The sequence below is a fragment of the Ambystoma mexicanum genome, chromosome 3p, assembly GCF_040938575.1.
Source record: "Ambystoma mexicanum isolate Mex_15411 chromosome 3p, UKY_AmexF1_1, whole genome shotgun sequence".
NCBI classification, from domain to species: domain Eukaryota; kingdom Metazoa; phylum Chordata; class Amphibia; order Caudata; family Ambystomatidae; genus Ambystoma; species Ambystoma mexicanum.
In genome coordinates, this window is record NC_090925.1 from 920,540,737 (window position 1) to 920,565,228 (window position 24,492).

The window sequence follows — 24,492 nt, forward strand, 5'->3', positions numbered from 1 at the left end:
TTTCTTATGAACGGCTGCATAGTTTTAAAAAATATTGCTTTGATTGTGCTTTGAACTGCTTTTAAAATGGGGGCTTCTAACAGAGAAAACACATGTTCAGCCCAAATATCTTAAAATTGGCTGTTTAGATTTTCAAGACTGTTGGCCTACACCTAGTTATTACCAGGAATGTGTCCAATGATACAAATGGAGCTGGCCAATTTTGAAACATTAACATTTTAACATGTATCTATATATACCACATGTTGAAACAATCAGGTTTTGCAAACAAAACATACATTATAACATTGATATACTTTCCAAACAGAAATGGAGCACACATTACTGCACAATGCATGTTGGAGCACACTCTACACAACCAACGTGATTGCTGAAGCTAGAACATTGTTGAAGCTAGACCCGGGTACACGCTAACACACCAACTGCATATGTAATAAGAATCAGGTTTTCCAATCAAAATGCACATCATAACAATGATATCAAAGTTTTAAACAGAAATGATATACGCCTTTCCCCACAGTGCATATTAGAAAACACAGTGCACAAGTAACTTCATTTCCGAAGCTGGAACTGGGTACACCCTGTGAGGGGTCAGAAATGAAAGCTGAACACAAAGTCATCATGCTTTTGGTTAAAGACTTTTATTTAAATGAAAATGAGTTGGGAAAATGCTTCTCTGACCATATGCTAAAGAGGAATTTCCCTACCTAAAAACCAAAAACTATGGATTGTCTGTGTCAGGATGTCAATAACCAAAAAGCCTTCCTGGTGTCAACGGTGGACCACAGTGGATCAATAAAATCCTCAATTCTGGCCATGGGGTAGCTGTCAAATTGGGAGACTGTGTTTACCTTCTTGAAGTCAATGCAGAACCTCCACGATTTATCTGACTTGGCGACTAACAGGATTGGGGATGACCAGGGGCTCTGAGATGGCTCCATAATATCAGCCCTTGGCATATTTTCTATTTCTTTTATCATGATGTTGTTTCTGGCTTCAGGTATCTGATATGGTTTTAAATGGACCACCTTCCCTGGGGGGTGTACGTATAGAATGGTACATTCATTGTACCTGACCAGGCTCAGTCTTGAATACATCAAGGAACTGTTCTAGGAGTTCCATTAAATCTTCTTTTTGATTTAGTGCTAATTTGGCAGGAATGAGAGCTTTCGGACTGGTTTCAGAAGACAACTAAATTGACAATACCATGAGATTGTCTTCAATGGGATCCTCTCTCCACTCCTTAAGAAGATTCATGTGATATATATGAGTCCTGATCTTTCTGTCTGGTTGTCAGACCCGGTAATCATAAGGCCCTCTCTGCTCTATTATTTCGTATGGGCCATCCACTTAGAGAGAATTTTATTTTCAGATGAAGGGAGACTATAACCTTTTGCCGAATAGAAAAAGATCTTAGTACAAATTTTCTATTATGATAATCCTTTTGATGTTCCTGGGTCTTAATCATATTGGTTTACACTAATAGATCTAACTACCGTCATATGTTCTTTCAGTCTCTGGGCAGTCTGGGATAGCAGCAAAGTACTAACTCTCGCTCCTCCCAGGTCTCACGCACCATATCCAAGACATCTTGCGGTTCTCTTTCATGCAAATGTTCAAAAGGGGAGAAACCTGTTGAGGATTGTAGGGTTTTTCTAATGGCAAAAGGCCACAAGGTGTAATTAGATCCCAATTGTTTCCATTGGCTTCAACCAGTTTCTTTAAAATATGCTTTAAAGTCTAGTTGAACCGTTCCACTAAGCCATCAGTTTGGGGGTGATATATAGAATTACACAACGTTTTAATCTGGAGAATTTCCTTAACTTCTGACAATCCTTGGTCTGTTAAGATCCCCTTCGGAAACCCAACTCTCGAAAAAAAATGTAATTAAATAGTTGAGGGTTTGTTGTGTCATGTTATTCTGTAAAGGAAAGGTGTCAGGGTAATCGATTGTATCATCTAATATCGCCAGTATGTATCGGTTTCCCAATCTTGATGACTTAAGGGGTCCAACTATATCCATACCTATCTGTGAAAAAGGTATATCAATAAGGGGCAGAGGTTGCAATGGAGCTGGAGGGGGCATTTGGATACTGGTATTCTGACATAGGAAGCAAGTGAGCACAATGTTGGCTACATCCGCATAGATCCTGGGCCAATAGAACCTCTTATGGATTTGTGCTTGAGGTTTGGTCGTCTCTAGATGTCCACCTGTCAGGTGGGAATGGGCAATTTCTAGCACAATTGTCTTGTGGCTTTTTGGCACCATCATTTTGGATCTAGGGGTACCATCTGGCCCCCTACATCCACTATATAACATCCTGTATCTTAGAAAATGAAATGGTCCACCTTCTTCCTCCCCTCCTCTTCAGATAAAAAATTAAGAAAAGGCTCAGCAAGCAAGCAATCATTCCTTTGGGCAAAGGTTAAATTGGGGATGTCTTAGGCTCTTCTTCAGGTTTTTGAGGTGGGACTGCCTCTGGTATAACATGGGGCTATATGTCTGCCTCCCCCAAACCCTTGGTTCCCCTTTCATTTTTATCAGAGTTCTAAACTTTCTGGGGATTGGGAAACGGAGCCTTTTCCAGAATCCCTTGTGCTATTCTCTCCCCGCCTTCACCTGATTTGCCTCTTTGTCGTTATTTTGCATTACATTGTGTAAGCTCCCTCTTTAGTCAGGATCTATGACACCTGTTAATGCATCCAGGCCATACCACCAGGCTAACTCCAACTTACTGACAAGTCTAATGTAGGTTCCAGGAGGGGGAATAAGAACGAAGTCAGTAGGTATTGAAACGTAGTCCCCGGTTTGGATCAGTTCTCCCATGCTACTGCACAAGTAAAATCCGAAAGAGTGTTCTAGGGCAATCAATAGATTGAAAACTCATTTACTTAGTTTCTCGAATTTAAGGGTTCTCCACTGCATGTCAACTGAACCCAGTCCCACTCCTGATACCATATGTGAGGGGTCAGAGATGAAAGTCGGACACAAAGTCATCATGTTTTTGGTTAAAGACTTTTATTTAAATTGAAATGGATTAGGAAAATGCTTCTCTGACCCTTTGCTAAAGAGGAATTTCCCTACCTATAAACCAAAAACTAAGAATCTGTCTGTGTCAGGATGTCAATAACTTACAAGCTGTCCTTGTATCCAAAACGTCCTATACTGACCCTCACACTACAAACAAAACAATAAAAGGTGCAAGGAAGTGTCTTCAACCTGATTTTGCCGGAAAATGTTCACAACTAAAGATTAGAGTAACTCCAACAGAAATGTTCTCCAAGGTGAAAGACCTGGGATTCAGAGGGCAGTTCCCTTCTCCTGAATTCAAAATGGATGGCAATGTCTCTTTTACTAACAGTCCCTTGTGTGTCTTTCCTGGATTCACAAAGTTCCTGTTAGGCACTAAGTTCTGCAACAGTCTTTCTTCAACACAAATGTCTCTTTCACCTAGCAAACAATGTTCCTCTTTTAGTATTTCTTGTAGCTTTGCAACTGTCCTGATATGCTCCCCTGCCAGGACTTCTCTTCTGGTTTCACTTGCCTGGTATATTTCTCTTGCCAGGACTTCATATGCATTTCGTAGTTCTTCTGTATCAACAAAACTGTACATAGCGTGGTGTACCCAGTATATCTGTCTGTGGTAATATTTGTTCAAATCTTGCCCCACACTTGTATCTCATGCACTTGTATCTTATTGGAGCTTGACTCTTTACTTTGCCTTTTCTGCATTCAAACAAACTTCTTATTGGGCTTTGATTCTGCACTTTCTGCCGTTTCTGCATTCAAATACATTTCTTGTATTTTCGATATGCGTGATCTCAAAATGTTCAAACTGTCATTGACATGGTTGCCAGAATGCCCCATGGTACCCACTTGCTTTGGGTTGACTCCCTGGTTCCCTCCAGCATCTCTGGTCCTGCTCGTACTTAGGCAGTGGGGCTCTGCATTTTGCTTCCCACTCTGGATGCTGCAGACACCCTTCCTGCTCCCTTTGCGGCTCCACAGTCACACCTGAGACAGTCACGCAGTCTCAGGAGGATATCTCAAGGGCAACGGTGTAACACAGGTTCGATCCCCGGGTCAGTGCTTAGAAAACTCTGGGTATTAAGCACGTTACAAAAAAACCTATCATATCATATCATAACCCTGCATCCTTTGAGGTCTCAGTCTGGAGAAAGCATTTTTTTCGAGCTGCCAAATGCCCCAAAACTCTCCTGCAGCTTCCGGTGTCTCCATGGCACTTCCTGCTCTCACTCTGCGTTCCTCCTTCTGCTTCTGCTGAAGCATCTACTCCACCACACCAGCATGTGCTTCCTGCCCTCGAAAGCCTTCTCTCTGGACCCGACGTCTTCTCCTGTGCTGTCTCTCACTGTAGTGTTATTTCCAGCTTTAAATGTGCTGCGCACAGTTATTTCTGTAGAACCACGTGTCTGCACATTGAGCTTCAGGCTTCTGTTACCTTGTACTGAGTCGTTCATTCTCCTTGTCTCAGTACTTCAAGGATTATGGGAGTTGGAGTCCATAGATATCATCGGGTTTATAGCATTTATGTAGTTTTTCTCAGTAGTTGTAAATGAGCGCACATCTTCATACAAAGGTGTGGTAGAAGCAAAAAAGTGTTCTCTTGGTGCTTTATGTTTCTAGGTCAAAGATGGGGTTTTGATCTAAGATAAAATGAGAAAAGGTTTCTTTACTTCCGCCACAGGGGGAAACCAATACCTGACAGCATGCCATCAATGCTTTGGTTATTAGAGTCTTGTTCATGGGAAATGGCAGCATACCGCATCTTGTCCAGTGAAGTTATGACACCTCCCTGGTAGCCGTCTCCTCCATTGTGATGATCCCTCATATAGCCAGGATCAGGATCAGGTAGCGGCTGTGGTCCCCTTGCCACATGGGAGGAGGCCACTGCTGGTCAATCCGTGATGGCCCCTCTTGATTCATCACAGCCCTAACACACCAATTGCGTACATCTTAAAACACACACAAAAACTACCCACTTAGGCAAACAAGAGCAAAGGGGTGTAGCAAGTTACACAAATGATTCACCTTACCAAAGACATTAGCCCACAAAAATTCAATGACAGCCAGTTTTTACTTTCAGAAGAATTGTTATGTTCAACTGTTGAAAATCTACAAACTATATGTAAAGAACATGAACTGGACAGTGAAACGACTTTTTTGAATAATACTACCATGCCTGAAACTATTTAAGTACAACACAATTTCAGCTCACCAACGACATTATCCCTTGAAAACTCCACGACAGACAATGTTTAGTTCCAGAACTATTATATTCATCTGGAGAACTTCTACAAACTATAAGTGAGGAACATAATGTACACCAGCATTGTAAGCATAAGTTAATATATTAATAAAATCATTAGTACTGAACAACAACAGCTTGACATAAAAACAACCACTAAAAACCAGCCTCTGTTTGTAAATGCTTTAACTTATTGGTTATTAGTTAGTACATAGAAAGGTGTTAATTCAACAGAACTATGTATGAATTCTTTAAATCATGTTTTAACAGTCTTTCTGATGAAGTTGTTGTTTCAATTTTTACCACTCATTCTAAAGATTCAAAAACTGAAAATAATAATACAGGTATAAATACTTCAAATGTTAGTATTGATGCTGGCTGTACCACACTTCATCAATCTGATTCACCATGCGAACCAGCTAATATTATTAACAAAATCAAACGTATCAAAATCACCCAGTCAAAATTATCATTCAACAGGAGGGGATTTCTCCCCATGAGGTCCCGCTGGTTGCCACCCCGCAAGGGAATATTGCTTGGCGGGATCACATCCATAGACTCACTAAGAGAGAGTGCTTGGATCAAACTCTCAACCGAGCAACCAGCTTCATACAAGGTTAATTTTGTTATCATACCAAATTTACTAAGTGCCCGTGAGGAGACATTCTCTATTTTCTTCCACTGAGCATTGGGGGTTTATTAGGGCACCTACGTAGATATATGCTCTAACTTTTTTTATGACCTCCCCCTTAATTTTCCGTTGCAAGTTCTTTGCGATTCCCTTCTTACCTATATCCATAATTCTTGTTTTAGATTTATTAATTTATAATCCTTGGGCCTTTAGAATATGAGTATAATGCTGTTCGTGCCCTTTGTAGGCCAATGGGGTGTTATCTAGTATGAACGTATCATCCACATACATTAGCCATGCAATAAGGTCATTCCAATTTTTGGGGGAAAAGTATTTATTTTACTCAATACCATACCGAGTTCTGCCATATATAGATTGAATGATATTGGAGCAAGGACACAGCCATGCTTTAATCTGTTCTTTGTCTCAATAAAGCCAGACACATGTCCCCTCTGTGAAGTTCTTACTGCAGCAGCAGTCCCGGTATAGAATTTCTTTATTAGGTACATTAAATCACTATCCATACCCAAATTTTGCAATTTTTACCATAACCTGCCTTGACTACAATCTCAAACGCTTTGGAGTAATCCACGAAAGCATAATTTCTTTCCTTTCATTGATAGTGTGCTGCGGTTTAGGAATTGTAGTGCCCAGATGTTATGATACGTTCCCATATATTTTCAGAAGCCCAGTTTGCTGTAGATGCAACAATTTGCAGCCATCTTCCCATGCCTTTATTTTTTCTAAGAGTAATGTGCATAATAATTGCCCCGGTGCATCTATCATAGCCAGGAGTCTACAGTTGGTAACACTGCACCAATTCCCCTTTTTGCACACCAGTAACAATAAAGATTTTTTCCATGAGGCTGGTATTATACCTTCCTTTTTTATGTTATCAAACCATTTACACATCATTCCCGTTCATAACTTTGGATTCTGTTTCAAGACATTGCGCCTCATTACAAGTTTTCCGGTCTGGTAGTAACGGCGCCGTTAAGCTACAGGCGTCATTACTACCGGACCGGCATACTACGAGTTCTGCTCGTGGGTGCCCTTTCGCCCGCCTGGTCTGACCTGGCGGCATACCTGCACCTGCGAGCAGAGCATGCCGAATGCACCGGCACCATTCGCGAATGGTGTCGGTGCACTCGACCTCCCCATTCCCATTGAGCCCTATGAGGCTCAATGGGAATGGGGAGTAATTATTACCGGCACCCTGCAATGGGGTGGTACCGGATCCGCCAGGGCTGGAATGCCCTGGTACATCCCCATTGCTGGGTGCCGGTAAAAAAACGACTCCGGCGGCAGCGTGCTGGTAATTACTGGCACGGCTACCGCCGTAGTTGTAATGAGGCCCATTGTTTGCGAGCCCATCAGGCTTTCTTCTGTAGCTATTGCTATTTCTTTGGATCTCACTCCACTGAAGGTATCATATATGTTGATCAATAAGTTAATTTGTCCCAAATGTGTTACTTTGTAACTAAACTAAACAGCCACAATGTTTCCTTTAGCTGTGTTGGTTTCAACTTGCCTAGACTCTAGTCTATTGGAGATAACAATAATCAGGCCACCCTTTGACATACTCACTTTCCCTTTTATTGCAGAGACATTGTAGCAAGCATACCCATCTATATGTATTTTCCTTACTAACCAAGTCTCCTGCAGGAGGAATATATAGTTTTCTAGTAGTACATTGAGGCCCTCCCTTTTATAAACAAAATGTGTATGTCTCCTCCTATTCCAACCAAGAAGCAAATATTGATTGATGGAACTTTTTCCTCCCATCAATTTGTGCTTCCTTCCTTGGATATGTGGAGAACCCAAACCCCACCTCCTTTTGATGGATTATTTGGGTCACCATTAATGCCACTTGCTTCAAATGAATTTTCCATTTGTATATGCATTTTGCGCTCTCCTGTGGGCTTGGATTACAGATGATACCATATTCTGGGCTATTGCCCCATACGCCGAAAATCGGCTGGTGATGCAATTAAATAATCTGCCGTATTACAGTTTCCTATGAGGAGGCATGCCCAGCTTTCATCTGACACTGAATCTGGTAATTCTACTAGGGAAATGTCTTTTCTTGTGATCACCCTCAAATGCGGTAGGGTGTGCATCATTTTGAGCACTTCCTGTCTATTTAAGAATGGGGAGTCAGCTGTGGCAAATAGAACCTTAATCGTAATCTTTTCCTTGTCCATGACCATCCTTGTCTTTACCATCCCAGTGTATTGTTTTGGCAGTTTTTCCCTGTACGAGCTATGAATCTGTGAATGTCCAAAATTCACTTCTTTTCTTTGTGAAGCCTGCTTAATCAAAACATTCACTGTACTTTAATTCTGCTATTCCTCCCTTGTATCTTCAGGGTAATCTTCACATCATTTTGACTTCTTTAGCGTTGTTATAGCCATTGACGTTGATCATTCCTCAATGATGCATCACAGGCTATTGCTCTGCCCTTTTATATTCAATGGTCTGTTGCATGTGACTCAACATTTTTGTTTGACTTTTACTTAATTTTCTTCAGATATCTCTTATTTCTATGATCTCCTCTTTGCATGCTAGCACATTCAAAGCGATCTGATGTAACCTCCGCCAGTGAATTTGCGTTTCTCTTTGTTTTTTGTGTTCTATGAGTATACTGTTTTTCCAGGACTAGCTGCTGTCTTTGCTTATTTTTTCACCTAGGCCTTCTCTTCATTCGGTAAAATTCAATGTCCTCTTGTGCTTGAGATTCTTCCACTTCTTCAATAGCTGGATCTGGTTTGACATTTACCTTCTCCTGATCGTCAGTAAGCTGGTTTCTGTTCCCGCTTCCCCTATGAGTCTGTTCCTTTTCTCAGATCATCTCTGTACTCAATATGACCAGGCAATCGTCAAGCCTTCTATCTTCCGATAGTCCAATTTCCATGATTGACATTTACCTTCTCCTGATCGTCAGTAAGCTGGTTTCTGTTCCCGCTTCCCCTATGAGTCTGTTCCTTTTCTCAGATCATCTCTGTACTCAATATGAGCAGGCAATCGTCAAGCCTTCTATCTTCCGATAGTCCAATTTCCATGATTGACATTTACCTTCTCCTGATCGTCAGTAAGCTGGTTTCTGTTCCCGCTTCCCCTATGAGTCTGTTCCTTTTCTCAGATCATCTCTGTACTCAATATGACCAGGCAATCGTCAAGCCTTCTATCTTTCGATAGTCCAATTTCCATGATTGACATTTACCTTCTCCTGATCGTCAGTAAGCTGGTTTCTGTTCCCGCTTCCCCTATGAGTCTGTTCTTTTTCTCAGATCATCTCTGTACTCAATATGAGCAGGCAATCATCAAGCCTTCTATCTTCCGATAGTCCAATTTCCATGATTGACATTTACCTTCTCCTGATCGTCAGTAAGCTGGTTTCTGTTCCCGCTTCCCCTATGAGTCTGTTCCTTTTCTCGGATCATCTCTGTACTCAATATGACCAGGCAATCGTCAAGCCTTCTATCTTCCGATAGTCCAATTTCCATGATTGACATTTACCTTCTCCTGATCGTCAGTAAGCTGGTTTCTGTTCCCGCTTCCCCTATGAGTCTGTTCCTTTTCTCAGATCATCTCTGTACAAAACCTGGACTTACTTGCAGTCACGGAAACTTGGCTGCACGCGGCCTCTGGTCCCTCTCTGTCACTAGCCATCCCAGACAACTACTCCATAATCAGATGTGACAGGGATACTAATCAAACTAAGGGCGGCGGCCTAGCCGTCATATTTAAGAGCGCGCTCAACATCAGAACCGCAAACAGCCTTCAGTTACTCTCAGCTGAATCTCTTTCTCTTAAACTGCCTATCTCCCCCAATCATACAGCCACAGTCCACCTCATTTATAGGCCCCCTGGCCCCACATCTTCATTTGTTGAAGACATTTCCTCTTTCCTAGCATCTAGTGCGAAGCCTAGCTCCCAAATTATGATCATGGGTGACTTCAACCTGGGTTACCTGGACAAGAATGACACCAAAGCCACCGATTTAGCAAATGTCCTGTCTGACTTCGGCTTCACACAACATATCATGGAGCCCACCCACATCAAGGGCCGTACTCTTGATTGGGTTGCCGACTTGAACTGCGCCCTCAATGATATCTCTGTATCCTCCTGCGCTTGGTCCGACCACCATTTAATTTCTTTCTCCATTAACACTAGCCCTTTTGAGGACTCGCAAAACCTCGCTCCACCCACGCTCACACGGAATAAAAAAGACATCACCACTGAGAAACTTCTACCACTCATCCTCCCTTTGTTGAACGCGGTTTCTGAGTCGTGCTCTGACCCCACAGTGTTAGTAGACACTTATAATCGTGTTATGTTAAAAGCCCTCAACACTATCGCCCCCATCAAATTGCGTAAACAAAAACCGCGGTCCCATTTGAACTCCTGGTTCACACCGCAGCTACGTGACCTACGCAAAGAAAAAAGAAAAGCCGATGTCTTATGGAAAAATGCCCCGTCCCTAGCCAACAAAAACAACCTTACGTCTGCCACCCTTGCTTATAAAGAAGCTATCCTCTCGGCTAAAAAGGAAGCATACAATAAAAGAATCACTCAAGCCCGCTCTAACACCAAGGAACTCTTTAAGATACTCAAGGAACTTGAGTCCCCTATTGCTCCTCTCGATACGTGTATCCCGGACACTGAATGGTGCACAAATATCCAAAAAGCTCTTCTAGACAAAATTACCACTCTCCAAACTAAAATCAATGCAAAAAAAAGCCACCTCTCGGGCTCAACCAGCGCCACCTTGAATCATAAAATCCAGGCGCCTAAACAAGATCTTAAACCATTCAGCTTCTCTCTCCTTTCTATCAAGGAAGTAGAAAACATCATAACTAAGCTAAAACCTTCCAATTGCCAAGGTGATGCTTGCCCCGCCGTCATCATTAAGGAAGCCGCACCTAAGCTCGCCCCATTTATTACCTCCTTCATAAATGCCTCCTTTGAATCATGTACCGTGCCTGACAACCTCAAGGATGCTTGGGTCATACCTTTAATTAAAAAAGCCAATCTGGACCCTAGCAACCCTTCAAACTACAGGCCCATCACCACCGTGCCATATCTGCTTAAAATCCTCAATCGCGCAGCCTATCTCCAAATCCAGGAGTATCTCGAACGCAACAATCTACTAGGGTTGAGACAATCTGGCTTCCGTCCCAGGCATGGCACTGAGACAGCATTACTAGATCTAAAAACCCAAATCGAGGACCTGAAAGACAAGGGCAAAATGGCGCTCCTACTCCTCCTTGATCTCTCAGCAGCCTTTGATCTGGTCGACCACCAAATCCTCTGTCACCATCTCAAAATTGCCACCCATTTCTCAGACGCAGCTACTTCTTGGATCAGCTCATTCCTTGCTAACAGGACCATGAGGGTTTTCTCTCCACTAGCAGCGGCTGACCCATCCCACGTCCCTTGTGGAGTCCCTCAAGGATCCTGTGTATCTCCCACACTTTACAATGTGTTTACTAAACCACTCTTTGATATCCTTGACTATCTGGGTGTCTCTTACACTAATTATGCGGATGACACCCAGATACTCATCCCTATCACGGGTGATTTTGTAACCGACTCTAAATCTCTCAATACAGTCTACACCGTCATCCAGGCCTGGATGGCTAATCACGGGCTCTGCCTGAACGACGAACTTTCGAAACTCGACACCAACTATAAATCCTTCACTATTGACGGGAATGACATTAAAGTGGCCAATGTCACCAAAACTCTCGGAATTTACCTCGATTCCACACTGTCTCTCATTCGACAAACTAATGCAGTTGTTTCTGCATCCTCTTACACCTGCAAATTGATCACAGCCTGCAGACCATTCCTGACTCCGGACAATTGCCTGACCCTCGCGAGAACCCTCATCCTGTCCAAAATCGACTATTGTAACGCCCTCTACCTTGGGACCAGCCAAAGAAATCTGGACAAACTCCAGGTCACGCAAAACAACGCCATAAGGGCAGCACTCAACATACCTAGACGGAACCACATTTCCAATTTTAGACGCAACATTCAATGGTTACCCATTTCCCACCGCATATCACTCAAATCACTTGTGCTCACACATAAGGCTCAGAACAATGCAGCTCCTGCCTATTTAGTATCACGCTTCTCGCAACACACAGCCATTAGACCCTTGAGATCCGCCCAGATTCACACATTGGACATCCCCAGCTTCAAATTACGCTCGGCGGGAGGGTCGAGTTTTCCGGTCCTTGCTGCCAAGCTTTGGAACTCACTTCCTAACGCCCTAAGGAACATTCCGCACTGCCTCGAATTTAAAGCCAAAGCGAAACTCTGGCTACGAGAACAAGATACCCCACCTTCCACCCCTGCATCCTTCAGCGGATAGTGCTTGTTTCTGCACGGCTGTCTGCACATTGTCACTCCGGCTCTCTCATTTGCCTAACGCATCTAGGTTCGCCTGCCTAGCGATTCTGCTGTAATTTAAACGGATCTGTTGTATACCTATCTTGCTACCTGTAACTGCTCTCAGATTGTACCCTTCTCCTGTAACTGGGTGCTGCTACTATGTTGTTGCTATCTATGTTAATATCACCTGTAACGGTATACTGTATCACCCCTTCTGCAACCTGTAACGTCTGCAACCTGTAACCTCCTTTCTGTAACTTGTAACTTCCTCCTAAACATGCGCCCGCAAGCCTCTGGGCAAGGTGCGCAATATAAATAAATAAATACAATACAATACAATACAATACTCAATATGAGCAGGCAATCGTCAAGCCTTCTATCTTCCGATAGTCCAATTTCCATGATTGACATTTACCTTCTCCTGATCGTCAGTAAGCTGGTTTCTGTTCCCGCTTCCCCTATGAGTCTGTTCCTTTTCTCAGATCATCTCTGTACTCAATATGACCAGGCAATCGTCAAGCCTTCTATCTTCCGATAGTCCAATTTCCATGATTGACATTTACCTTCTCCTGATCGTCAGTAAGCTGGTTTCTGTTCCCGCTTCCCCTATGAGTCTGTTCCTTTTCTCAGATCATCTCTGTACTCAAGGCAATCGTCAAGCCTTCTATCTTCCGATAGTCCAATTTCCATGATTGACATTTACCTTCTCCTGGTCGTCAGTAAGCTGGTTTCTGTTCCCGCTTCCCCTATGAGTCTGTTCCTTTTCTCAGATCATCTCTGTACTCAATATGAGCAGGCAATCGTCAAGCCTTCTATCTTCCGATAGTCCAATTTCCATGATTGACATTTACCTTCTCCTGATCGTCAGTAAGCTGGTTTCTGTTCCCGCTTCCCCTATGAGTCTGTTCCTTTTCTCAGATCATCTCTGTACTCAATATGAGCAGGCAATCGTCAAGCCTTCTATCTTCCGATAGTCCAATTTCCATGATTGACATTTAACTTCCCACTTCCACCTCAGTTGGGCCTCTGGTCAGTAATGACTCTTCCCCATTCTCTGCAAACGTTGAAGACAGCAATTCTAATGGGGCACATGATTTCTCCAACAAGGCTATTTTATCAATGCAGTATTCCTGTTTTTTGTGTATCTCGGCACATAACTCCAGTATCACTTTAAGGAGTGAGCGGATCTCACCTTTTGTTAAGTTGGCTGTTTTTCGTGGCTTCGTGGTGGTTTCTGTCGGACCCACAGAGTCAGGCTCTGAGTCTGAGTCCGAATATCCCATAGAGTCAATGGTCACGTTATCAACTTCTTCTTGTGTACTCAGGGGGTCTTTCCCCCTGATTGCAATATCCATTGCAGTAGAGGGGTCCAATGTGAGTTTAGATTCTGACTTATTTATGCTTCCTGCTTCTCCTTAGAGTCTGTCAAAGTCTGAAGAGGGAATTATTATTATCTATATTGGGTAAATTACACAACTGTTGTTCATTTCCAGTTTGATGTACAATGATGCCAGTAGGTACTCTCCTGCTGCCCTTTGCAATGTGCTTTTCAAGTGTTTCCATTTCTCTGTTTGCTCTGGATAGAAAAGAGTAATCTTTCCTTGCCTAGAACTACATCCTCCTTAACCACCCAGTTCCAGTCTGTTTATTTGTCTCTGGGCCTGGGGGGGGTGGGGGATAGTGTCACAATCTTGCACACATTTCTCGGCGTCTTATTTTCACCATTCACCAGCCCCATTTCTAATGGCGCTTGTGCCAGGGTTATTAATGTTTGATCGGAAATAAACACTGTCTCCATTTCAGCATGCGCAGCACTTCTCATCACTTACCTTTGGGTCCCTTAGATCTTCTACACCATGGTCTGGTACGTGCAGTGTTTCTTTTCCCAGTTTTCCCGGGGCAAGATGGATGTTTTTCAGCACTTTGATCTTACTGCGCCACTGGCTGCTGTTTATACCCACAGCGTGTTACTGAATTGCAGCAGCCTTTCCTTGCTCCCTGTATCCTTGAACAATTTTGTTCTCAAAGGGGGTGGCGACACATTTCCAATGATCCTGATAAAATAATATATGCAACACAGAGAAAGTCAGGCTGCACTGACTCCTTCTGCAGTCAGCCACCTCGACAACCCATGTGCAGTAAGTGACACACTACAAGACACCAGTCGTGTCAAAGATACACTGACACACTCCTCAATCCTCTGTAATCAGCAATCAGCTGTTTCAAGCAAACCTGACGAATGGGCACCAAATTACTTTCCTTCCAGCAGAGATTTGATAGAGGTTCAATTTAAATTCAGAGGGCAACATGGCACACCATACCACTGTTAGTCTGTCGTCCTCTCTGAAAGAATTAATCTTTTTCTTAAAAGCCCCCAGGAGCTTTGAAGGCCGATCAAAGGATCGAGCCCATCAGACGCTGGTCCGTCCCCCAACTCCAACTGCAGTATCTCGTTACAAAGTTTCCGCAAACATGCCAATGTTGCCAGAGCCCTCTCCAATGCTGTCAGAGTCCTCTCCTCTACTACTCCTCTCACAGTGTTACGAATGGCTAGAGGAATGGGCCTCTCAGCATTTCTCAATATTTCAAGCTCTATGGGCATTTGTGCATAGTTACCAGTCAACTGCTTTCAATTAACAATTGCAGGTCCTTTTAAGATTAGTGCTGCCGCATGGCCCCTTTATTGCGTGTCTCCTGTCCTGCCTGGCGAGGGACCTGTAGGTGGCCCAGGTCATGTCTACACACGGACTCCATGATTGGGGGATGGTGCCGGGCGCCATTGGGGCAATGGTCGTAGTGCCACAGCATTTGACATGTTTGCAACATTTTGCTTCTATGTTGTTTTCTTTGCTGCATTCCCCTTTTGTATCCATTAAGTCTCTGCCGCCACATTCTGCAGAGATAATGATGGTTCAGCTTCCAGACATTTGAGCTTGCGGGACTTGTGAATTTCACCAAGGCTGTGCCATTCAGAAGTGCACCCCGAAGCCCTGGTGTGCCCTGCGATTTCCGACGACCTTTGTCCACATTCAGATTTGTTTTTAGATTTCTTTCATGTATTCCATGGGACAGCATGAGACTCCTGGCTCCATTGCTCATGGTAGGCGGATGGCTCCTGTCCTCTCAGAGGCCATGTACTGTGCGCCTATGGTTACCCAGGTGTGCAGGTGGTGTCATTGTGCGTGATCTGCCAGTTCCATGTCATTTCATCATTTCATCGCAGGATGTTTTTTCACAGGTTTTTTTTTACCACAGATTTTGTATGAAAACAACTCATCAAATTTCATTTAATTTTATTTTTGGGGGGTTGCCCCTTCCCCCAAGTCCCCCACCCCCTTTAATTTTTGGGCTATTCTCGAACACCCACACACCATATATATTTTTTTTTTAACCCCCCTAAAAATTCAATAAGTTTTTTTCGTTAAAAGAATCTGCGGTAAAAACCCCTGTGAAAAAACATCCCACGTTGAAAGGACGTTGTACCGATCTGCCTATACTGCGTGAAGCATCAACTCCATATGGAGGTTTTAATTGCCTCATTTGCTATCTCAGTTGTACCCCCAATCTTCACATGTCTTCCTTGGTAGGATTGTTTCAATTGTGAGCAAGTGTTGTGGCAGCTTGCTAATGTCTGAATGTGGTCATCGAATGGTCATTCTGTATGGACGCTGTGAGAGTTGACGCATGGATGCACGGTATCTGTGTGTGGTATGTGTTTGCATGTCCACATTCCTGTGGCAGATGACTGTGTGCAAACATTATCTGGCACTTTTGTCATTCTTTCATCATTGACACTCACCTTTGTGCGATCACTGTACCTTTGAAGCTGCATGCATGCTTATCTGAGGAAGCCGTTTACCACCTGCTCCCTCACCTGTGCTACATTCACATTGTACTCTCCCGGGGTGGGTGGCCTAACACGTTGCTCGGGTCGGAGGTCAGGCACAATATGTATGCCTGCTCTCTGCAATGTTGTACGGATGATGTTGCACACAATGTGGGGCCTGTACAGAGGCACACACCCTGAGTGGCAAAGGCATTTGAAGCTGGACTTTATGATACCTATGGACTAGTCAATGATGGCCCTGGTGACCCTGTGTGCTGTATTGTACATTTGCTGTTGTGTACTGGCAGGCTGCCTCTAGGGTTTCGTAAGGTAGGTGCGCAATGGTTAACCATACTCACCTCTGTAATGAAGGACACAATAGGTGTTAGTGCGCATTATGTTTTCCTTTGTGTCGAGGAGTCGCATGTGGAAGCAGGCTGGCATTGTGTGGATCCTGTCATGTTGTTTATGGGGTTATCTGTGCATGCGCCCATGTGTCCGTGTGTATCAGCAAGTCTGTGGGGTGGCCTTCGGAACTTACCTAGTAGCTGCATGTCTCCGCACTGTCCATCTTCCAACTGCACACACAACCTGGAACACCTGAGGATGTGGCTGTCGTGGAGCGAGCATGTGAAATTGGCATAGACATCGCAAACCAGTTGGGTGTTCACAGAGTGCCAGCCGTGCCAGATGTGGTAGATTTAGCCAACAGGCTTTGGGGGGCATAGTGGGACATGGGTGGAATCTATGGCACCAATCACCCGGGAGAATTCCTGCACCACATAGAAGTGGTGTTTCACCTCTCTCCATTTCTCCTGGGTTCGGGGCATATGGACATGTAGTCAGCTGCGTAAAGTGATGCATGACTGGGTGGCCTGGGCTAAACCTGTGGTGATGCCAGTTGTCCTCTGGAAGGATCCAGTGTTGAAGAACTGCAGGGTGGCCAAGAGCTTCATATGTGCACCACAACGTGCATAGGGAAGCAATACCATCACAACACCACAGCGCCATTCATGCCGAAGAGGGAGACCCTGGTGCAGAAGACTCACTCCCTCCAGCTCCTCCTCAACTTTGGGGCAGCAGCTCTGGCAGCATGCTTGTGCTCTTGGGCAAGGAGCGCTAGCACCAACGCGCAGGGAAATATTTTGTGGAATGGAATCTGTGAAGGGGCACAGTGTGCCATTATAGTGGCAAATGTGCCGACTGGAAGTCTGCTCAGGTGTGCAGGCACAGTGTTTGGGATGTGTGCCTCCTAGGTGTGTTGGTTGCTCTGCACCTGTGGAATTGTCCGTCAAGTGTATTTGGTTTAGTGGCATTCTGTGTGTTTTTGGTGGGTGTCAAATGTCTTTGATATGTTATGTGTTGTTTATGGCACTTAAGTGAAAAATTGAAGCATAAGTGATGTGGAAACTGCACCAATGGCCAATCTCACATATGGCTTATGCCTTCAGTAATCGTTCTGACCATGTAAGCTATGCTATATTTTTGCCGTAAGTTTTACTTATGCTATTTATTGAGTTTATTAAATCATCCCTAAATATTTTATTGCACATGAATGTATATAAAATTAAAAATGTTTAGTTACATTTTCAATAATGAGCACACTAATTGTTGGTATTTGCAAAACCTTTTACAAGCAGACACTGAAAAGAAATGATTTCCAAGTGTATACTGATCATAACATATACTCACGTATGTTTGCAAGTTATTTCATTTTCATAACCTTTTGTATAGTACATTACACCACTTTTATTCAATATTTGTAGGTATGTAGGTTTATTGAAGTATATTGTATCTACAATAAAAATACATACGCACATCTAATACAACTTAGACACATTGCATATAGCCTATTAAAAGAAAGTATTTTAAAAAGTTTAACAAACATTTTCCTATACATTAACTGCCACACATGTAAGTATGTACTGTAATACATTTAAAGTAAATGTGTGCTTATTAATAACATCAACAAAAGTAAATATACATAAATTGAACAAAGTTTAATCATTTCCACCAAATACGTCAAAAAAACGAATCAACATACTTTTAATAGAAATAACCGCAGAGGCAAGCATGTGTATTATATAAACTATGAAATTATCATCCTTTCCCAAATAAATAAATAATACATTCAGAACATTACGTAGAAGTAACGTGAATTACTTATGGAACACATATTTTACTTATCTTAAAAACAGTACTTTAACAAAAAATTGTTCATTGCATGCAGAAAATATACACGCGCACATGATTAAAAACACAATGCATGCAATGTAATTTATTATTTAAGCAAAGTGAAAAACATAAAGCCCTAAACCTAATGCATACATAATTAAATATAGAAAAGGAAACTACATAAAATAACACACATTCAAATTGTACATAGTAATAATTCATACATCTTACATCATGTTGCTTTATTATTAAAAAAAAAGTCTTTTAAAAGAATGCAAAACATTAATAAACAAGTACCTCATAGAAAAAAATCAAAAACTACAACAATTTAAAGCATGTATAAAATTCATATTAGTCACAAATTGAACTTTTTATACACAAAACTCTTCCACATACATTTATAACAAATCAGCACACATTAAAACAAGTATTACATATCTTACAATGTAGAGTTACATGATCAACCACTTTGAGTGTTGAAAATAAAGTACCATATAAAAACACAGACTTTGAAAAGCCACACCCTCAAATGTATCTCCCTCAGGATATCAGGGCCAGTCAGAGTTGCCAGCAGGTGAACACCAGCCTACTTCCCAAGGCCCATCTCCAGGCCCCGGATCTCGAGATCCTCCCTCAATCCCTCTGACTTCATCCACTGCAAGGACATTGCAGGCTGCATTGGGAGAAGCGGCTCGCCTGGGAGCTCCCCCGACCATTAGGCATCCATTTCCTGGCCACTAACATAGGCAGCAGCAGGTAAGCCCACTAGGTAAGATCTCTGTGTGGACATGCACACAGCAGAATTTTGCAGCAATTTATTGATACTGCAGAACTTCATTGCTATTATGGGGCCATATCAGTTTTAGTGCCAGCATCCACATTTTGGGCACTTTCCATATTAATTCATGGACCATGCCATGACTGCTCCAAGATGGCTGTCTCCTTTTAGCACCGGAGTGCTATGGTGGGCTGACTGTCTGGGGCATTGTGATAGGCCGAGCCAGGATATCAGGGCCTATCAGGGTCACCGTTAGACAAATGCCAGCCCCCTTCCAAAGCCCCCTCTCTGTGCCTGTCTGGGATGAGGAGGGCCCCCCTCTTCTCCCTCAGGAACTATGAAGCAGTCTCCAGAAGGCTGGCACCAGCATGAACTTGAGCCTCTGCACCTCCATGCTCCCGGCTGATCAACAATTGAGTGATGGCTGAGCTTTCCGCTGCCTCCTCCAATCACAATCTCTGAACCTTAACCAAACTGTGCCTATCTCAGTCTGCCTTCCTTGACTCACCTTTTCCACCACTTTTGCATTGCATTTTGTGCCCCTTGTTTTATTTTCAAATCTAGGTGTGTGTGTTTTTAATATCTTGCCCACCACTTTTGCATTGTATTTTGTGCCCCTTGTTTGATTTTCTAATCTAGGGGCCTCATTACACGGACGGCGGTAAGGGTTAACGGTCACCGTTAATGGCAACGGTGACCGTTAACCCTTACCGCCGTACTACGAGGTCCCTTTGCGGGTTGGAGGATTTAACGCCTGCTTCTTGCAGGCGTTAAAATCCAACCGGCTAAGGGACCTCGGAGCTAATTACGGCACCGCAAAATTGCGTTGGCGTAATTAGCGCCTTCCCCATTTCCATAGAGCCCTATGGGGCAGAAATGGGAATGGGGAAGGGCAATGGCGGAAAGGGGATTTACCGCCCCTCCAACCTTGGAATGGGGCGGTAAATCCCCTTTCCGCCAAGGCGGTGCCGGTATTTGACCGGCATGAGCCATGGCGCTAATAGCACCATGGCTCACCGCCTACCGTGTAATGAGGCCCTAGGTGTGTGTGTTTTTAACATCTTGCCCACCACTTTTGCATTGCATGTTGTGCCCCTTGTTGATTTTCAAATCTAGGGGCCTCATTACGAGTTTGGCGGTAGCCATGGAGCTATTAGCTCCATGGCTGTCACCAAACCGGGCTTCTTTACCGGGTTCCCAGAATGGGGAATTACCGGGCCATTCCGAGTTCAGAGGGCCCAGTAATTCCTCCCTCTGGGAACCCGGGCCCAGACCTTCCCCATTCCCATCTGAGCCCCCATAGGGCTCAATGGGAATGGGAGAGGGAGCTAACAACAGGCCGATTACGACCGGCCCGTTGTTAGCTCCCTCTTCCCCTCACGGGACTTGGTAACGACGCCTGGTTTGACCAGGCGTCCTTACCGGGACCCGCGAGGGGACTTCGTAATTTCGCGGGACGGGTTTAATGGGTCTGCCTCCATTAGCGCAGCCCGTTAACCCTTTCCGCGTAGATCGTAATGAGGCCCTAGGTGTGTATGTTTTGAACATCTTGCCCACTTTTGCATTGCATTTTGTGCCTCTTGTTTGATTTTCAAATCTACATGTGTGTGTTTTTAACATCTCGCCCACCACATTTGCATTGCATTTTGTGCCCCTTGTTGATTTTCAAATCTAGGTGTGTGTGTTTTTAACATCTTGCCCACCACCTTTGCATTGCATTTTGTGTTTGTGTGTCCCTTTTGTAACTACTTTGCCACCTGGTGAGTGGGCTTGGACTGTGCTGTGCAGTGTAAGGAAGGCATGCTATCAAACAGTGAAGACAGACACAAGTGATCACAGTTCAAGGGTGTTTATTGAACTTCAATGGATTGATTGAACACCTATCTAACCCTAAATCTAAGGATGGGAGCAAGCTACGACCATCAAATAATAGTAACGCAATCCTAGTGGAGTCACTGTCAAAATAAAATGGCCTATACTAATAAAACTATTGCCAATCCTTACTTCTAAATACAAATGGTGTGGGAAAATGATGTATGCAAAAGAAAAGTGTTCAAGAAACAATGTCAGGATAGTTGAGTACTCCATGTTTTCAGCACGGGACAAGGTGGCACGCTCGAGTTTTGCACACACTCTGGCTTCACTGTCTCAAGGATGCAGTTTAAAACATAGGTAACTGGGCCTTCTGCGCCAAAGTCTCTTTCCCAATAAAAGTCTCTTATTGCAGAGTGCATGGCGTAACGAACAAGTACCAAAGTTCCTTTGTCATCAGGATTCTCACATTCACAAGTTCTCAGGTTTATTTTTCACCATGGGTCTCCCTCAGTCGGGCTCGGACCCCTTTAAACACAAGTTCACGATTAATCTCCCTCAATCGGGCTTGGACCACTGGTCTCCCTCAATCGGATCTTATAATCTTACTTTCTTTGCTTAAATGTCTCCCTCGATCGGGCTCTGACCTTATAATCTCACTTTCTTTGCTTTCTTTTTGTTATCAAAATTCGAAGTCTTTCGACTGTGTGATGGATTTTTCTTAAACCATTGCAGGACCACTTCGATTCACTTCATCTTTAAGTTTCACTTTATCGCTTTTGTTTCTGCCACTTCTTAGCTGGGTACATCACACAGAGACCTTCAATTGAGCACACCTACAGTGCCGGACCACTCTGTAACATTGTCTTGTACCTTCTCTGATTCATATTAAAGTTCAAACATTCATTGGCAATTGAACTTTACTCACGTCTCTCATTGCACATGTTAATATTCTTCGACCTTGCGTTCTTCATACAATGTTTCTGCTTGCAATCTTGACTTTAACACAAACCGGTCTTGCATCAGTCTCCCCAACTCACCAGCTGTGTTGATTTCTCTGGTGCTGCTTTGATCCTGAAGCCAAGGACGATACCACAGCGGCTGCTGCTCCTCCCCAACTCAGCCAGTCATGCAGGAGGGCACCGGGTATCTCCGACACACAATGCAGGAATCTTCAGTCTGGTTTCCTTGCCTTATGCCTTTTAATCTGAAGGTTTCTGTAAAGTAACGGTTTCTTGTCGGAAAGGTCAAGGGTAACTCCCTCCTGACTCTCCCTTCTCGGTTTGCCGCTTTCTCCCCTTGTTCAGCTGCCATCTGTAAAACACTGTTCCTTTGTGTGCTTTGAGTGTGCTATCGTGCTCTGCCTTTTATCCATGTGGGGAAGTTTAATGGAAGTCAGGTGTGAGTTGTTAACAGTAATTGCCTGACTTTGCCTGACATGTCAAATACAATGCTTGGGTATGAATCTGTTTCTCCCAGAGCGGGTTGTCTGTGTGAAAGTGTTCATGTAGGGAAGGGGGGGGTTACAGTTCCCAGGTATCCTACCTGGTAGGATGGAGTGAAGGTGTTAATGGGGGGGAATATCGCGTCTCGCCATCAGGTGTCCCACTCCCCGAAGACCCCTCACCCAGGTGATCCTCCCGCACTTGTCCACCCCCAGGGTCTGGATCCAAAAGCGACTAGAGGTGAGATACCTCTGGTGTGCAGAGCAGAGCTGCAGAACGGAAGTGGCAGTCCTGTGGCTCACCCTCTGACAAACTGGCCTGTCGCCTGCTCCAAAGACAATGCAGACTTTCCACCTGTGCCAAGAAAAGGGCCCACATCCAGGTGCGGGTCTCTGGAGCATACAACAACTCGGCTGAACTCTTTAAAATCTGCATGGAACTAGCCAACCCATCCACAGTCTCCTCCTCACCATCCCCGTCCAAGCCCTCTGCAACACATTGGCCTCAAACTTTAATACTAAAACTCAGGTCATCCTGAGCACCGTTGCGTCCCTCTCCCCTGAGCCCTCTTCCACTCCCTTGCCTCCTTTGGCCCCCCATCCTTCTTCCTCTGCTCTCTCTCCTCCTTTTCCAGGTCACTCCTGATGAGATCACAAGAGTTGTCCGCTCCATGAAGGTCTCTTCCAAACAGGTTTCCCCTTGCTCCTCAGAACCATTAAGAACAACATTGGCTCTCTTGCCCCCGCACTTTCAAATTTCTGCAAACAATCATTTACCACTGGATCTTTCCCCTCCTCGCTCAAGCACTGCCTTATGCACCCCCCAGAAAACACTTTCAGCAGACCCCACTTGCCCAGCCAACTACTGCCCTATTTCTATCACCCCTTCCCCAGGAAACCCTTGGAGAAACTGACCTTCCCCCAATTTACTTCACATACTGAACTTGTTGGCGGTCTCCACGACCATCAATCTGGATTCCGAGCATCCAGAGGCACGGAAACTGCTCTTCTAAACACCCATGAAGAACTGCTTGCATCTCAGGAGTCTAACTCTCAAGCTGTCCTCATTCTACTCGATCTTTCCCCTGCCTTTGACAATGTCAACCATTCCATCCTCATGAAATGGCCCCACAATACCTTGGGTATCTCAGAGCGGGCACTGGACTGACTGACCTCTTTCCTAAGTGACCGTCTGTCCCCTGTTATTCTGGGCTCCTTCGCCTCCTCTACCTCTTTCTCCACCTGTGGTGTCCCCTAGGGATCCAACCTCTCTCCTTGGCTCTTTAATATTTACTTGGCTCCACTGACAATCCTCATTTCCACCTTCTCTCCTAACTTCCAGTGCTATGCAGATGACACACAATTCTTCTTCAAACTCCCTGCTGACCCCCTTACTTCTTCCATCATCCCGGACTACCTATCTGCCATCCAGTCCTGGTGCACTTCCAATGATCTCTGCCTCAATGCCAGCAACACTGAGAACCTTCCTATTGGGTCCCCTGTTCCCTCTTTCTTCCCCTCACTGGCCATTCTCTATGGGCTCTCCCCCTTCTCCTTCATCTGAAGCCAGAAACCTTGTAGTCATCTTTGACTCATCTCTCCTTCCTCCCTCACATTCTGGACATTGCCAAGAAGTCCCACTTTCAGCTCTTCCTTCTCAAAGGAATTCTCCCTTTTCTCAATTTCCCCCAGAAGTTCAATATTATCTGAGCTCTGGTTCTCTCTAGGCTTGACTATTGCAATAGCCTTCTCTTGAATCTAGCCTCTTCCTCTCTATGACCCCTCCAGCTAATCCAGAATAGGGTAGCAAGACTTATCCTTGGCCTCAGGCCCATGGACTGCATCTCTCCTGCCCTAAACACTCTTCACTGGCTCCCGGTCGCTGCAAGGATTACATTAAAATCCCTCTGCATCATCCATAAGGCTGTCTGGGGCTGGGGACCAGGCTATCTGCAAGTTGCAATGACTAAATACTCTCCCTCTAGACCTCTACATTCCTCTGGTACCAAGTCTCTGTCTGTCAAGCGTTTCTCTAAACAGAGGGCCGGAGGCCGATCTCTTTCTTCAGCTGGCTCCCTCTTATGGAACAGCCCCCCCCCCTCTTCGTCTTCGTCTTGAGCCGGACCTTCTCATATTCTGGAAACTCATCAAGAC